At 38.2% G+C, this 15,676-nt stretch overlaps 1 protein-coding gene across 5 annotated transcripts in view; it reads right to left on the reverse strand.

The window, feature by feature from the left end:
- MAPK8 (mitogen-activated protein kinase 8) overlaps positions 1 to 15,440 on the reverse strand; it is a 135,668-nt gene extending 120,228 nt beyond the window's left edge. For 4 of the 5 annotated variants that reach the window (XM_077124669.1, XM_077124668.1, XM_077124667.1 and 1 more), the window contains exon 1: positions 15,277 to 15,440. The gene's annotated coding sequence lies outside the window, so the exon portion shown is untranslated. The remainder of the gene's footprint in view (positions 1 to 15,276) is intronic. The other variant, XM_077124670.1, reaches the window with a different exon arrangement.
- Between the last annotated feature and the right edge of the window lie 236 nt (positions 15,441 to 15,676).

Genomic DNA, 15,676 nt, shown 5'->3' on the forward strand with positions numbered 1-15,676 from the left:
TTCTTCCTTCATCCATTGGTTGTTTAAGAGTGTGTTGTTTAGCCTCCATATATTTGTGAATTTTCTGGTCCTCTACCTACTATTGATTTCCAACTTCATTTCATTATGAGCCATGAAAATATATAATTCCAATCATTTCAAATTTACTGAGACTTGCTTTGTGACCCATCATATGGTCTATCCTTGAGAATCATCCATGAGCACTTGAGAACAATGTGTATACCCTGCTGTTGTAGGTGTAATGTTCTGACATGTTAAGTCTAGTTCATTTTCTGTATTATTCAAAGTCTGTTACCCTTACTAATCCTCTGTCTAGATGTTCTATCCACCGATGAGAGTGGGAAATTGAAGTCCCCAGCTATTATGGTAGAAGTATTAACTTCTCCTTTCAGTGTTGTCAGTGTTTACCTCATATATTTTGGAACACTTTGGCTTGGTGCATAAATATTTCAGAAATATTTATGATTTTTACATCTTCTTCTTGAATTTTTTTTTTTAAATACGTACTGTCCTTCTTTGTCTCTTTTAATTGTTTTACATTTGAAGTTTAATTTGTTGGATATTAGTATAGCTACCCCTGTTCTTTTCTGGTTGTTTGAATGAAATATCTTTTCCCAACCTTTCACTTTCAAACTATTTTTGTTCTTGGGTCTAAAATGAGTCTCCAGCAGACAGCAAAAAGTAGGTCCTGCTTTTTAATCCATTCTGCCAGTCAATGGTTGGGGAATTTAATCCATTAACATTTAATGTTACTACTGTAAAGGCAGTACTTTCCTTCTACCATTTTGTCTTTTGGATTTTACATCTTCATATCTAATTTTTTTTTCTCTTTTTAACTTTACTGGTGATATTCATTTCTACAGTCTTCTCCAGACCTCACTCTCTCCTGCCTTTTTCTATCTGCCTGTGGTGCTACCATTTCTTGTAGAGCCAGTCTCTTAGTCACCATTCTTACAATGCTTTTTTGACTGAAAATATTTTAATTCCCCCCATTTGGAGGGACAGCTTTGCTGGGTATAGAATTCTTGGTTGGTAGCTTTTCTCTTTCAGAATCTTAAATATGCCACTGCCTTCTTTTTTTCTTTTTCTTTTTTTTTTTTTTTTACTATTATTATTACTTTTATTTTTTTTCTCTATATTAACATTCTATATCTTTTTCTGTTGTGTTGCTAGTTCTGCCACTGCCTTCTTGCCTCCACGGTTTCTGCTGAGAAATCCACACAGTCTTATTGAGCTTTTCTTGTATGTGATTGATTGCTTTTCTCTTGGTGCTTTTGAAATTCTCTCCTTGTGTTTGACATCTGAAAATCTGACTAGTGTCTTGGACTATGTCTATTTGGAGCTATTTTGTTTGCTGTACTTCTTGGATTGTAATTTTATGTCTTTTATAAGTGATGGGAAAATTTCAGTTATTTCCCCCATTAGTTTTTCTCCTCTTTTTTCCTTTGCTTCTCCTTCTGGGACACCCACAACTCATATATTCATGCGCTTCACATTGTCATTCAACTCCCTGAGACTCTACTCATATTTTTCCATTGTTTTCCCTATATTTTCTTTTGTGTTTCAGATTTCAGATATCCAGTCCTCTAGTTCACTAATCCTTTCTTCTGTCTCTTCAAATTTATTGCTGTATCCGGTTTTTTTCATTCTTTCTACTGTGCCTTTCATTCCTATTAGTTCTGCGATTTGTTTTTTCAAAGTTTTGAGTTCTTTACGTTCACCCAATGTTTTCTTTAAATCCTCCCTCAATAGGGTGATTTGATTTTTTATGAGATTTTGCATGTCTGTTTGAACATCCTGAATTAGTTGTTTCAACATGTGCATCTCATTTGAAGTGCTGGTTTGTTCTTTTGACTGGCCATATCTTTGATCTTCCTTGTATGATTTGTTATTTTTTTGCTGGCATCTAGGCATTTACTTAGAGTTTATTCTGGAGGCTGTTTTCACTCTCTTACCTATGGTTTTCTTGCTGGCTGGCTTTGTTCTCCATCTGTTTTTTGGCACTGAGTTCAACTTATTCTAGACCTCTAGCATAGGTTCTGTTTAACTGATCAGAATTTTTCAGTTCTTGTTTTTTCAGATTCTTGCCCTGCCTACATGGAGCCTTTTTCTTTTTTGAGGCAGGACTTCTCAGATATTACAAACCCCAGTCTGGTTTTCCCAGACCAGACAGGCCCAACTCTCAGGCAGATAGAGTGGTCACTACTAGTTTTCCCTGAGGGTGAGACCCAGCAGGCTGTCAGACCTTCCTGTGAAGCCTCTAAACTCTGTGCTTTTCCCATCCTGCCCAGGATGTGATATCTGTCTGCCCAAAGCTTCCCACCAGCTTAAAGTGATACAGTGCCTTTAATTTCAGCAGACTCTCTCTGTTGGGGGAATGGTTGAGACAGACGTGAGGTAGTAGGTGGAATTTGATTGCTTTTGTCTTCCAGCTCCTGGGGCCTACCTGAATTCCTTGAAGAAGGGACTTCAGATATGCCCTACCCCTCTTTTCTTGGGGAAGAAATATCCTTTAGGAAATTAACCCCTTTCACCTGACTAGTTACTGTCCCTTAGACAAGCCTTAGTTCCACCCTTGCCTAGGGCAGCTGGAGCCTGAGAGTGCTTGCAGTTCTATATAATGAACAGTTAAGAAGTAAAAAAAAAAAAAAAAAATCAGAAAAGCCTTTTCAGAGGCAGACCTCCAATCCTCCGGTTTGCCAATCAAGAGCCCGAGTTGCAATGTGGCTCTATGTATCTCGAGGCTCTATGTGTCCCCTTTTCTAGTATTTTGTGCTATTCAATTCAAAAAGGGTCTACTGTTTATTTTTTCCCTGTCAGCCCTGCCCCTCTCTCTGCCAGAGCAAAAACTCCTAGTTCCTTTAGTCCTTATTCCGGGTTTATCTGTGCTGGGGGCCTGCTTTCAGTAGTCAGAATTGTTAATTAATTCCACAACTGGAGCTTGGTTTAGCTAAGCCCTTGCTACTAGTAAGTCTGTTTCCTTTCCCCATGGGAATCAACTTCCAGTGCTGGGGGGAGGGGCACTGGCCTCTGAGGCTTGGGGGACTTACAGTTCTGTGTGAGATCTTACTCATTCCACCTGCCCCAGAATGGTATGTGTACACAGTGTGTTCAGTCAGATATTTCCCCAGCAGTTGTTCCGCACCATTCCTGGCTATTTACTAGCTGCTCCAGAGAATGAAATAAATTCCACACCTCACTACGCTGCCACCTTGCCCCACCTCAAAACCCACAGAATTTTACAGTACAAAAAGTGAAACTTAATGTATTGAAATTCAAGAAAAAAATTATTTACAAGGTTGGGGAATGGCAGGAAGGAATGCAAACTGAGAGAAAAGAATCTAACTGTATTACAAATGTATAAAACAATCTGAAGATGGAGGTATGGGGAAGAGGTGGGATAGTGCTGATCTAAGGAATTCTATAAGTGAGAATTCTATAAATTTGGTTAAGACCAAAAGCAAAATGAAGTTCACATAAGACTGTACTATAGTTGATAAAGTTGTTTTGAACAGGTGTGCAGGCTAACAATTACAATACTGCTATACATGTACAATGGAATAAAAAAATATAAAGTAATGACAGATAGTGAGAGTTTGGGGTATAAATTTACAAATCACTAAATGATCCACATGGTAAGTATTATAGCTACAATGATCTATGTGATAATGGATTACTGTTGAAGACAACAGTAAAAGCTCATTTAACTTAAAATATACATAACCACATAGAAATATTTAGACTTACACATATACATATAATAGTATATACACATACATTTCTTTGCTTTGTCACCTGAGAGTGCCTTAAAGAATAGATCCCAGCAGTAATGAGTATGCCCATCACCCAGATCTCAGTTTCTAATAATCATTCTGGAACCAGTGCTCCTTGGAGAAAGAGGTGAATCTAGAACTTACACAATGTTATACAGTTTGAATCATGCTCACCCCAAGCACCCCCCTCCAAAAGGACATGGTCAAAAACCTAAACCCTGGTTCTACACGTGGGAACCCATTCGTAAATAGGATCATTAAAGTTGTTATTATTAGTTAAGGTGTGAAGATTCTTTGAAGGGCCTATTTAGATGAGCCTAAACTGAATTGGGGTTCACCTTAACCATATGACTGGAGACATTTTAAGGAGAGGAAGTCTAGACAAACACAAAGATGTTGAAACAGAATGAGCGGAAATCAGAAGAGCAGACACGTAGAGATCATCATGTAACAGAGGACTGCTGGAATGTTACAGACTGGGAAAAAGTAAGCCCTGCCATTACCCTGATATTGGACTCCTAGTCTCCAAAACCATCAGACAATCCATCATGTAATATTTGTCACAGCAGCCTTGGAAAACTAAGACAAGCACCTATGCCACAAATATTTAGCCTAAATCTAATCCAGCCTTTAGACCCAACTTTCTATTTTTAGGAAATATAAAAGAAATATGAGTTGAACACCATAAGGAAACAATGAGACAAATCCAGAATGTGGGAATGTTCTATAAGACAACTGTCCTGGTCTTTTCAAAAAGCCAACGTTACTGGGGAAAAAGTAGAGGTGGTGACTATTTTACTGTGTTAAAAATTACTAAAGTAGAAACAATCAAACCGATGCACAAACTCTGAATGGATGCTGGTTTCAAAAAACCAGCTCACACTGACAATCTGCAGTAGCCAACTGAACTACTGAACTAATAGAGATTAGTTATTAAAGGATATTACGGAATTTTTTTAAAGGTATGATAATGATATTATGGTCATGTATGAAAATGTCTTTATTTTAAGGAGATGCTTTCCGCAGCAGTTAGGGATAAACTATCATAAACAACTTTCTTTCAAATGCATCAGGAAAAAGTATCTGTAAAGAGATATAAACAATTATGATAAAATGTTAACAATTGTATCCAAGTGATAATGTACAGGGGTGAATTATACTATTCTTTAAATTTTTCTGGATGTTTGGAAATCCTAATTAAAATTTATGGGTAGTGTGTGTGGAAAAAAGCTGACCAAAATAATGAGCTATAAAGGACTGGAAAATGGAAATAGAAGATCATATTGTAACAAAAAGATAAGGACAGAACCACCCTCCTAGGCCAACTCCGTTATCTCCCATTTTCTTGGTAGAAAAGAAGGGGTTCAAAAGAAATGTACTGTTTTCCTTCTTCAATTACAATGGGTGAGAATAATTGGGAATTTTGTAATTTTGAATTTAAAAATTATGGGGAAAGCAGGGTTGAAAGACCAAAAAAATACGTGAACTCATGAAGACTATAAATTCATTTATATACATAAGAAGACAGGAAAACAAACAAAATCAGTAAAATTTCTTATATCATATTAGTAATGGGTTCTAGAGAAATAAATTGATCTACAATCCCTTCTCCTCACTATACCAGAAGCTGTACTGCAGCTATTATTTACTGCTATAAACCACAAATACAAGCTAAAATGTGATCAATGAACTACAAGAAAGCATAAAAAATAAAAGGAAATCAGGAAAATGGAATTAAATGGTAATTCAGGAGAGGAAGAAACAAAAAATTCATTAGAGGGGCTCAACAGCAGATCCAAGCAGGCAGAAGACGAGCACATTTAAAGTTGCAATCATTTGAGTAATTCAATATAGAATGAAAAAAAGGAAGAGTCTGAGGGACCTGTGGGACATCATTAAGCATAACAATATATGCATTATAGAAGATCCAAAAGAAGAAAGGAACAACAACAACAACAAAAATCTGAAGAGATACTTACCAAAAACTCCCCCAATCTGATGAAAGACATGAATATATGTATACAAGAAGTTCAGTAACTCCACACAGGATATACTGAGAGATCCACAATGAGACATGTCATAGTAAAAAAGTCCAAATACAAAGAGAATTTGGAAAGCAAAAGATGACTGATTCAAGAGGCAGGGCAAAATGGCAACAAAGGCAGGTGTGGAATTTAGTTCATTCTGTAGAGCAGTGTTCTAGTTTGCTAGATGCCGGAATGCAACATACCAGAAACAGAACGACGTTTAAAACATGGAATTTATTAGGTTGCAAGTCCACAGTTCTAAGGCTATGACAATGTCCCAACTAAAGCAAGCCTATAGAAATGTCTAATCTAAGGCATCCAGGAAAAGATACCTTAGTTCAAGAAGGCCTATGACATTCAGGGTTTCTCTCTTGGCTTGAAAGGCACATGCTGAAGTCTGCTAGCTTTATCATCCAGCTTCTTGTTTCATGAAGCTCTCCTGGGGGCGTATTTCTTTTTCATCTTTACCTCTGTGGCTGCACGGACTCTGTAGCTCTTTCCAAAATGCTACCTCTTAAAGGACTCCAAGAAGCAACCCCACCTCGAATGGGTGGAGACACAACTCCATAGGAACAATCAATAAGCTCCCAACCAGCACTACTGAATGAGGACTGAAAGACATGGCTTTTCTGGGGACAACCATAGATTCACACCAGCAAAAGCAGTGAGTAAACAGCTAAGAACTGTCTGGTGACAATCACTGGGACACATCCATGACTGAACAAATATCGCACACCAATCTGGAATGGGTGGAAGGGTGTTATTTCTGCAAAGAGAAGCTAAGCCTAATATATTTATGCCTAAGAGTCACCCCCAGAAAACTTCTTTTGTTGCTCAGATCTGGCCTTTCTCTCTAAGCCAACTTGGCAGGTGAACTCATTACTCTCCCCCACCTATGTGGGACATGACTCCCAAGAGTCGATCTCTCTGGCAATGTGAGACAGGACTCCTGCAATGATCCGGGACCCAGTATCATGGGATTGAGAAAGGTTTCTTGACCTAAAGGTGGAAGAGAGAAATGAGACAAAATAAAATTTCAATGGCTGAGAGATTTCAAAGAGTCGAGAAGTTAACCTGGAGGTTATGTGTATGCAATACAAAGATATCTCCTTTTAGTTTTTAGTGTACTCAAATAGGAAGAAATACCTGAAACTGCTGAAGTGTAACCCAGTAGTCTTGATTCTTGAAGATAACTGCATAACCATATAGCTTTCATGTTGTGATCCTGTGATTGTGAAAACCTTATGACTGATACTTTCTTTATCAAGTGTATGAACAGATGAGTAAGAAAAGAAAAAGAAAAAATAAATAAACAATGGAGGAGAGGAATAAGGGATATGGGATATTTTAGGTGTTCTGTTTTATTCTTATTTTAATTTTTTATAATAATGAAAATGTTCAAAAATTGATTTCGATGGTAAATGCACAACTATATAATGATACTGTGAACCATTCATTGTACATATTGGATTGTACATTTTATTAATTCATTCAAGTAATAAATATCAATAAAATCACATTAAAAAAAAGAAGAGTGACTCATCAAGGGACCCTCAATAAGTTAATAGCTGATTTCACATCAGAAACCGTGGAGGTCAGAAGGAAATGGGTTGACAGAGACATGTAGGAGCAGAAAGCATACTCTGAAATTAAGCTGATAGTATTCAAATTAGATTGTTAAAAGGTTACGACGTTAACTGTAATCCACAAGGTAACCACTAAAATAACAACACACAGAAAGGAAAGAAGGCAGTCAAGATGATTCACTACAAAAAATGAACTAAACACACACAAAAAGACTATTACAGAAGAAATGAGAAACAAAATCATACAAGACATACAGGAAACAAATAGCTAAAGGGCAGAAAGAAATCCTTCCTCTGTAGGAACTGCTTTAAATGTAAATGGATTACACTCTCCTATTAAAAGGCGGGGAGGAATTAGTAGATTGGGTTAAAAAAATGATACATCTATATGTTCTCTATGAGATTCATTTTAGATACAAAAATTCAAAGGAGTTGAAAGTAAAAGGATAGAAAAACATATTCCATTTAAAGAGTAACCCAAAGAGAGCTAGAGTGACTTTCTTGATAATGTCCTTCAAGTTTTTGATTTTGGTGATAAATCCAATTTAATTACTTTGGCTTGTTTTTCATGCTTTTGCTGTCACATCTAGAACCCAATTGTCAAACCCATGGTCATGAAACCGCTATGTTTTCTTCTAAGAAGTTTATAGTTTACTATAACTATATAGTTTATAGTATACTCTATATTTGGAGTATTGATTCATTTTTACTTAATTTTTGTATATGGCATAAGATAAGGGTCCACATTCATTCTTTTGCATATGGATATCCAGTTGTTCAAGAACCATTTCCTGAACAGACACTGCTCTTCCTCATGGAATGGTCTTGGCATTCTTGCTAAAAATTAATCAGCCATAGATAGATGTATGGGCTTATTTCTAGTCTCTTCATTCTATTCCATTGGTCTATATGTCTACCCTTATATCATTATCACACTATTTTGATTACCGTAGCTTTATAGTAAATTCTAAGATTACTACAAGGGAATCCTCCAATTTTACTCTTCTTTTTCAAGACTGTTTTGGCTATTCAGGGTCCCCAGCAATTTCACATGAATCTGAGTCAGCTTTTCCATTTCTTTCTTTTCCTTCTCTTGTACTATGCTAGAAGAACCCAACCATCTGCCCTATCTGTGCTTGTACCTAAATCAGTTAAATAATGCTGGCGAAAAAAAATCACAAAATCAGCCTGACTGATATCACTTTAAATTAAACATTTCAAGAATCCTTCTTGGCAAACTGCTTCAAACTTCCCACACTCCCATCCCCCTCTGACCATACCAACCTCATACTTCATTGAAAACACAAACACCATGAGAAAAGAGAAAAGCCAGGAAAACAAGCCTTCATTTTTAATCAACAAACTTCTCTGCATGGGTACATTTTCTACATTTCTTCTATTCTGATGGAAGACATCTCCCTTCTTTAACAAAGGCCAATCTCTCTACCTGTGCTCTGCATCCCCTCTTTCCTGCACAGTCTCAGTTTTACTCTCAAGCTCTAGCCCCCATTCTCCTTTATAACCAAACCATTTCTCTGCAAGCTTCACTCAGAGCCAATCTTGAAAAAGGTGTCTACATCCACTGTGTCTATACTAGCTCACACCTCTCACCCCCTCTTTTTTTAAAATTTCAAACCTTTTATTTTTTTTAACCCATTCCAATTTTGCTTCTTTCCCCTCAATTTAATAAAATTGCTTATGATAACCAACAATTTGCCACATAATCTCTAAGTACCTGTTTCTCATCCATAAAATGGGAATAACTGCCTATGTCATAGGATTGTTCTAACATTTAAATGACTTTAATGTATGTACAGCTACATATGTAAAGGCTGGTATATTATAAGCCTGGGATATGTATTTGTCATATTAGGTTATTTGGGATTTTAAGTATGACTCCCCACTATTCATATTCATTCATTACTCATTTTTATATACCTTGATCTCCTACCTTAACTAATTGCCCCTGACAGCAAACTAAGCTTTCTTGCAGAAATTGTCTCTACATACTATGAACACAGAAATCTATTGGTATTACCAAATAAGAGACAAAGATATTAATTACTAATCCTTCATTCACTGTTAAATGATTACTTACGTGTCATTTTGAAAGCCAAAATTCATTTTCAAATTTGTCTACATTAACTTCAGAAAAAAGAATCCAACACTACCTAATGAGTCCAATAATCCCTTTCCAATTTCTTTGTATCCATATCACTTAAATACTCAGCAAGTATACAGATATTTTTGTTCATGTTTTACACATTTTGTGGAAAACTTTAAAGTTTTCACATCACTACTAGCAATGCAGTTAGATAAGCGATTTTTAAATATCAGAAGAAAAAAATAGAGACAAAAGGTAAAATTTTGAGGAAATAAAAAGATGGCATGATTTATACCTGAAAATTAAAAGAGCAAATACAAAAATATTAGAAATAATACTTTAAAAAGTGTAGTAGATATTAATTCATTTTCTATATACAGTAAGAGAACAAAATAGACTAAAATATGCCATCTCCAAAAGCAAAAAAAAATACATCGGAAAATCTTAAGTACATAAAATTAGTAGCAAAAAATTTTAAAGTGCTATTATGAGCTCTTAGAGACGCGAAAAAATAGAAAGCTTGTTTCCCATAGAAAGATGCAAAATCATAAAGGTGTCAATTCTTCTAAAACTATAAGGAAATCCTGATGGCAATAGTCAATCATGGTAGTGAAAGGCAAGGTAATAGCAACACAAAAAGGGCATAAGACAATTCTCTGGATGACAGAAATATTCTGTATCTTCATCTAGAGGGTTTACAAGGGCAAACAGTGTGCTATACAATCAAGATTTGGGCATTATACTGTATATGAATTTCACCTTAATAAAATAAAAAATAAAATGATTCCAATAGAAATGGCCATAGGACTGGTGGACAGGGTGGGGACTGGAAAGATTAATATGAAGTAAACAAGAGAGAAGCCAGAAAAATTATAAAAAAGAAGAGAAATGAAGGGGAACTACTCCTAACAGCAAACATCCTATAAACTACAATAATTAAAACGGGATAGTTTAATTCCCAAGTGGGCAGATGGGTCAATGGAAGGGAAATGGTCCCAAATACACATGGAAATTCAGAAAAGGTGGCACTTTAAGTCAGTAAGCCAAAGCTGGATTACTCAATAAATGATTTTGGACAACTGGATGGTCACCTGAGAAAAAAATTTAAGGTTGGATGCATACATCATACTTCATACTCCAGAATAAATTCCAAACACATAAAAGCATTAAATACAAAAAGGGAGAAGAAATCATAAAAATATTGGAAAAATAATATCTGAGGGTTCTTTTATTAGCCTGAATGGGGAAAGCCTTTCTATCCATGACATACAATTTATAAGACAGTAAAGGAAAGTGATAATCTTAGCTACTGAAAAAAAATTCCACATGGAAAATAAAATCTGCACGAAAAGCCCACCATAACCAAATTCAAAAGGCAAATAGAAAATTGTGAAAAATATTTCTAAATAATTACACAAAGCTAACTTCCCTAATATAGAAATAAATCCTACAAATCTAAGAAAATGGGCATCAAAGCAATAGAAAAACAGGTTAGAATAAAGAACATGCAAATAGTCTTTAAAGATGAAATGCATCATAAGAGAAATATAAGTTAAAACCAATTAGTATTTTTCACTTGGACTGACAAATTTCAAAAACTTATAAAACTAGGTTGCCCATGCCTTGGCAAAGGACACTGTCAGTGAGGACATAAACTAGAACAACCTCTACAAACGGCATTTTGCAACACCTATCAAAATTAAAATGCACACATACTCTGAGCTAGCAATTCTACTTCTGGAAATGCACCTTATACATTTCTGTACGCATAACATAATCAATTACACTATAGCTTCTGAAAACTAAGAGGCTGGTAAAATAAACTGTAACATGCATATAATGGAATATCAAGATGCTGTGAGTAAAAAAGAGGGAGAGAGAAGCATGCTATTTATGTACCAATGTGAATTAATCTCAAAGTTACATTGTTTAGTAAAACGAAAACAAGACCTAAAGGGCAGTATGCATGGCATGCTACCATTTAGGAAAAAAGGGGGGGGGGGGGGGGGAAGAGGGTAAAGAAATGGAGGATATAAATGATATATGTAAAACTCACAATCATCGCCACAGTTCTGAACAAATATGCCTTTTGTAAGTAAGTTTAGTACAAACCCATTTGGTGGCAAAACCTGACAAGATTGGTACAAGGTTATTTACATTCCTCATTCATCCTAATTGACTGTATTACACTTTTTGATACAGAAATATTAATGTATTGGATTATGGGATGTTACTCCACCTTCCACTAGTGACTTTGGATAATATGGTAAACGCACTTGTGCTGGTTTGAAAGGATGTATGGACCCTAGAAAAGTCACATTTTAATCAAAATTCCATTTCGTAAAGGCAGAATAATCCCTATTCATTACTGTATGCTTGAAACTGTAATCAGATCATCTCCCTGGATGATGTGATTTAGTCAAGAGTGGTTGTTAAACTGGATTAGGTGACGACATGTCTCCACTCATTTGGGTGGGTCTTGATAAAGTTCCTGGAGTCCTATAAAAGACAGAACATTTTGGAGAATGGGAGCAATTCAGAGAGAGCAGAGAGGAAAGAAATAGCCATGAGAAGCAGAGTCCACCAGCCAGTGACCTTTGGAGATGAAGAAGGAAAATGCCTCCCAGGGAACTTCATGAAACAGGAAGCCAGGAGAAGCTAGCGGATGACGCCGTGTTCACCATGTGCCTTTCCAGATGAGAGAGAAACTGTGACTGTGTTCGCCATGTGCCTTCTCACTTGAGAGAAACCCTGAACTTCATTGGCAGTAAATTCTGTTGAATCAGAACTCACTTCTGAAATCAACGTTCAAGTTAACCTGCATTAGAGTAAGAACAAAATGCTTCTAAATGTTCAGGTAAAGAGTTCATGACTAAGAAAATAAGCAAACACAGGGAACAGGCAAACAATTCATATATAAAGCAATGTGGTTATAACTTCCTCGCACTATATGAATCAGAAAGGCAGCCATTCATATCCCTGGCTTGTCCAGAAACCTCTAGAGACCTAATATCTTGATAGCCAGATATTATTTTATACTTCTACATTTGCAACAAAACATCCCAACTATCTAGATGACTCAAATATGTCAAAACTCAACTCAATGGCAAAGCAGACTATTAAAAATCAGGCTTCTATTCGGTAACCTCTTAATTACTACTAGGATAATCTGTGACTAGTCATTTGACAACAAATTACTTCAAGATGTTTCACTAAGCATCCAGCATCCTCACAAGGTCATTACCAAAATATTAGGCACTGAGTAAGTAATTAAGATTCTTATTAATTAACTTCATTAATTTAAGGAGAATTTATTCTGACATTAATTTCTGCCCAAATGACATTTTCCCCCACAATATAGAGACATATGAGGACATAATCTTCCTACTGCACCAGGATGCTCCTTTCAAATTCCTCAATGCAAAATACCTATCTACAGAATCACTGCTGTCTCTTCCTCTAAAATAGGACTCAGAGAAGAGTGAAGAGGGAGTTTAGTTAATGGTTATGGGTTTTCTTCTTGGGGTAATGAAAATGCTCTGGAATTAGACAGTGAGGGTCTACACACATCTTTGTAAACATACTAAAAACCACTAAATTGCACATGTAGAGTAAACTTTATGATACGTGAATTGCATCACAACAAAGCTATCTAAATATAACGTAGAATTTAGAACAAAACAAAAATCTTGGTTCTCATGTAACCTGACTGTGATGATTTTTATCAGTAACCCTTATCGCAAACGGACATATTTTATCTAGGTAAAATAATAAATATCTGGTATAACTTTTATCTTAATAGAGTATCATTTTCTAATTTATTCAATTCTATTCTACATCAAATAAAAAATAAGCCCACCTCAAATTCTTTCATATCCAAAACAAATCCTAAAATTTATCAAATAGTGGGAAAGAGATATAACTTGGATAAAATACTATTTTGATCTTAAGCCCACGTTTCATCAGTGTTAATATGAGAGTTTAAAAACATTTCTCATAAACCTCTCTAAAATTCTATTTGAAATTAAACATTTCTAATACATTTCTGCGACTTGTTTCTTTGTTCTAGCTTTTCCACTTAAAATAAAGGAGTCACCAAAAGCCTTTTCAAAAATATTAACAAAGGGATGCGTTGCAATCGTAGGTTATTACTAAAATATCACAGGCATATACACACACTAACCTTACAACTTACCTTACCTCATTAAAAAACATTTTAGAGAAAGTTTTAGGATAGTGAATGACCCAAAAGTGATAGTAAAAAACTGATACTGAGGTGATTCAAAAGACCCAACTGTCATGACAGATACAGAGGAACTGATCCTTTAGCCATCTGGAAATGACGGTTTGCATGACGCTTCCAGAACTTTATGGGGAACATCAAAACTGTTTTTAAGGCTTGCTTTTAATTTCATCAATTATAAGAAGCTTTTCATCAACCTGCCTTTTTGAGCACTTACTTTACAGGCTAGGTGCTGGAAACCCAAATGCAAGACAGGCCTACCCTCAAGGAAGTCCCATTTTGATTGCTTGCATTTGTGAGGTACTGCACTGAACTTGTTCATTACATCATGACTTTCTAGGCTTAAATGACAGCAGGAGATTCTGAGGTAATCACTACAAAAGAGGCTTTACAAGAGCAGAAAAAGTAAAATTTAGAAATACCTGTAGACCAAATGTAGCACTAGCTCCTAGAATATCATTACTTTCACAGTTCCAGACGAACTATTTCAAAAACACGAAAATAAACTACAGTAGGACTCCTTACCTTCTTTTACACACATCAGGTACGTAACACATGACTTACATAATTGTGTAATTTAAAGGTATTCATATTATATTTCTATCAAAGCACACTCTTCTATTAAAGGACATTTCTCTTTACCTTTCAGTCTCTCCACCTGTGTACAGAACAGCTGTTGAATGAATGAGTGAAATAAACAGATGTTCTAATTGCCAAGGAGGTACTTGCTGGATGCTTATTTTAAAACACAATGGACTGACACTACAATTCTACTCGAAAGATCACTGAGTTTGAGAGGTAAAAATAGTAAGCCCTGGACAATGTCTGATACGAGGCAGTCAACATGTCATTACATTTACAGTGAAGACCTAACAGGAGACTCTTGGAAATTAAAATGAAAAAGTGTTTCTCCTAGTACTTTAAAACGCACTTGGTTGTATGGATTGAGGACGTGAGTGCAGGACAAAGACACGGGAGGATGGGGTGAAAAAGTCAAAAGGTCACCACGGACTGACCCTCAAGAGGAAGATCCAGCCCAGCTCAATGAAGCCACCTCCCGCCCAAGCTACAGGCCCCGGGCTGGAGGCCACACTGGCCCTTTCCGACGAGGCTGTCCGCGCTCGCCTGCAAACGTGAGCACAAAGAAACCACCGAGGAACAGAGCACGGTCCCCGTGGGCCTCGGAACCCGGGAGGCAGCGGGGACGCCTCGGTTTCGACCTCCCCCCGGGCGTTCCTGAACTTGCCCCCGCCCCTCGGCAACCTCCCGACGTGGAAGCGGGACACGCGCGAGAGGGACGGCGGGCGGCGCAGCTCGGCTCGACCCACCGGGACCGGCTCCAGGTGGCCCGCAGCCCCGCGCGGCCCCCGCTTGCCGGGCAGCTATTGTTCCCGCGCCGGCCCACCCCCACCCCGCGCGCTCCCGCCCCCACTCCCGGGAGGGGGTCACTGCTGAGGCGAAGGCGGCGACGGCGGCGGCACAATAACATAAACACGGCGGGGCCGCCCCGTCGCCCGGGCCCTGCGGCGCGCGCGGCACTCACCCGGCAGCGGAGAGAACGAAGGGGAGGAAGTCAGCCGGCGGGCACCCTCGCGTCCAGACGCTGCCACGGCCGTTACCCAGCACTGCTCGCGGCTCCGCACCCCGGGCCGCGTCGTCCGGTCTCCGCCGCTCCGCTGAGTAACAGGGACGCGGGCCGTCACGGCGCACGCCCGTCTACGTCATCGCGCAGACTCCGCCTCCCGCGCCTACGGAGCGGCCCGCGGGGTGGACGCGGCCCCAAGGCCCGGATTGCGGAGGCGGGGCCGGCAGCAGGGGGCGGGGCTATGCCGGGAGGAAGGAGGCTATGCGGAGGTCGCCTGGGGGCGGAGCTGGGGGGGCCAGGGGCCCCGCGTGCCAAGCGGCTGAGGGGCGTGGCGGGCGCGGGAGGGGCGGGGTCTGTG

This window comes from Tamandua tetradactyla, chromosome 13, assembly GCF_023851605.1.
Source record: "Tamandua tetradactyla isolate mTamTet1 chromosome 13, mTamTet1.pri, whole genome shotgun sequence".
In the NCBI taxonomy this organism is placed as follows: Eukaryota; Metazoa; Chordata; class Mammalia; order Pilosa; family Myrmecophagidae; genus Tamandua; species Tamandua tetradactyla.